General features: G+C 40.4%; 1 pseudogene; it reads right to left on the reverse strand.

Moving 5' to 3' along the window:
* On the reverse strand, positions 1-1,023 carry LOC109116231 (annotated as a pseudogene).
* Positions 1,024-2,444: the final 1,421 nt, after the last annotated feature.

The raw sequence follows: 2,444 nt of genomic DNA on the forward strand, positions 1-2,444 counted from the left end.
TACATGAAATCCACGTCATCATATTTTATTAATTAAACATGTACAAGATCATCGGAATAGATAATCAATTATTGCAGCCAGCCGCCACTCCTTTATTCATTATGCCAATACTATATGTGGAAAGTGGGAACTATATACGCGAATGGTTTCGAGTGAGGGATCAGTTAGTCAGGTAGAGAGGTTTGAAGTGCTTGAGGGACCAGGGTTCACCCCCGAGCGGTACAAAAACGAATGCCTCGTAGTTGTTGGTGGAGGAGGCGGCGGGTTCTTTGGCAGCCAAGGTGAGCCTGTAGTTCATGCCTGCTACGACCTGAGTGTCACCTTTAATCACTCTCTCGAACTTGAGACCGGACTTGCTCGTACGGTCGTGTTCATCCACCGCAAACTTTGCTATATCCACCACGTGCTTCTCGGTTACGTCTTCGATCGGCGTCCACCCTCCAAATTTATTGTTGCTGACAACACCCTCGGCCACGGCGGTGTAGGATGTCGGCTCGAAGCCGAACTTCTCCGAGTGGCCGTTCGCAGTTCCAGTAGTAGTTGTGCCCTTAACCTCCATGCACGTCTCGTCGAACGTCAGCATCTTCGGCACTCCCTCCGCATTCGCTCCCTACAAAAAGCTCATTTCTATCTCAGATCAAATGCATGCGGCGTTAGAACATGCAAGTACGTATATGACACGTGAAAGTGAAGAATTATAACTGCTCCAGAGAATCTGTCAGCTTTACTTGTGATATTATGACCAAAGGGCTTCAAATATATATATGTATAACGAGATGTGGCAAGAGCGAAGCCGGCGATCTTGGCGGCGTCGGAGCATTTTCCGGAGAAGTCACTGAGATCAGAATGGAGAGAGCAGGTGAGACGAGCAGAGGAAGATTCAAGGCCGAAGGACTTGGCGATGGAAGGTGGAAGGTGACGACCGTAGATGAACGCAGCGGGAAGGAGCGGCGGAGAGGAAAGCTGTAGTAGCTTGGAGAGAAGCTGCCATGGCGATAACTCCTTCTGTCTCGTGTTGACAGAAGTCGGGGACAGGCAAGGGTATAAATAGGAGGAAGGAGATAAGGTGTGCTTTTCTTTTATTGGTCTGCTTCGGAGGATCCTGACTTCTGGTTGGCTTCCGGGATACCCTATGCCTCGTCCCAGGTTTAACACGTGACGATATTTCTAAGCCGAAATATCGACACTGTCTCAATCAGAGATGATTACGTGGAAACGGAGCAGGCCGGTAATCTCATCACGTGTTAAACACGGTAAACCTTGGTCGAGATATAAGGTAACCTCCGAAGCCAACCCGATGATGACGTGGAAATTCAACAAAGATGTTAGGAAAAACTATATGTGCAGGTTTCGATACGTTTTTGTTTTTGGTAAGTGGTAAATCTAGGTTTCGATACGTTTGGGAAGGCAAACCAACAAATCTGGTCACAGCATGTTAACTAATGACATGTTTATGTGACCTTAAGGTGGCGTGAAATCTACTTGCAAAAATCAAGACACATTTCAGCGTGAATAAAAAAAGAAAATCGATTTCTTTAATTTACGCAACTCATTATTTCTACGTGAAAGCAGCAGCACTCATGCGGTCATGCTATACGGAAGATAGACATCTTAATAATCATATATGGGCCGTATTTCATAAAATATATAAATATATATACGGGCCGTCAATATTACCACACATTAAAGCCCAAAATAGATATGCATATGAATTCCTTTGCGATCCTCCCACAGGCGCATTGGGATTTTAGCATTTTACTAGCATTGGTGTATTATAAAATGAGCTCCAAGGTATAACTTTGGGATCTTACTATTTGTGTCTAAGGAATCAAACCATAACAAATTCATAAAGATTATACTATAACGAAAAATAACTACAATTTGAAAAATATACAAATAATAATTCCATAAACATAACCAAAATAGTATTGTTCATTAACTTCCATGTTATAGATCGAGCAAAAAGTTGTTTTTTCCTAGGAAGGGATGAAAACGTTTTCTTGTAGTGTGTAGGTTTGAGTAAGAATCTAACATCTTTTTAGACTCGAAATTTTGTGAAGAAAAAATATTTTCTGATGATTGGGATGAAATGAAAAATTGTATTTCAAAGTTGATCAATCTTGATCTATTTGTGGTGAAAAATGTGTATTTAAAGATATGTTTTATTTTGTTTTTCATCCAATAAAAGCAAATATTTCATAGAATTTGGTGATACCATAGAATTTGGCGATACCATATTTGTCAGAACCTTAATTGTGGTAATTAAGGTTAAAAATGTGATAAGAGTCTCATCCTATGTTTGAGAAAGTTTATTATACCCTCTGTTGCATTATTACATAGTAAAATATGGATAATGTAAAAGTTGATTTATGTTTGTTTTTATGTGGCTATTCTCGTTGAAATGTGAGTGAATCAATACTTATTTTATTTTGTAATGTGGAGAG

This window comes from Tarenaya hassleriana, unplaced genomic scaffold (assembly GCF_000463585.1).
Source record: "Tarenaya hassleriana unplaced genomic scaffold, ASM46358v1 Cleome821, whole genome shotgun sequence".
Classification (NCBI taxonomy): domain Eukaryota; kingdom Viridiplantae; phylum Streptophyta; class Magnoliopsida; order Brassicales; family Cleomaceae; genus Tarenaya; species Tarenaya hassleriana.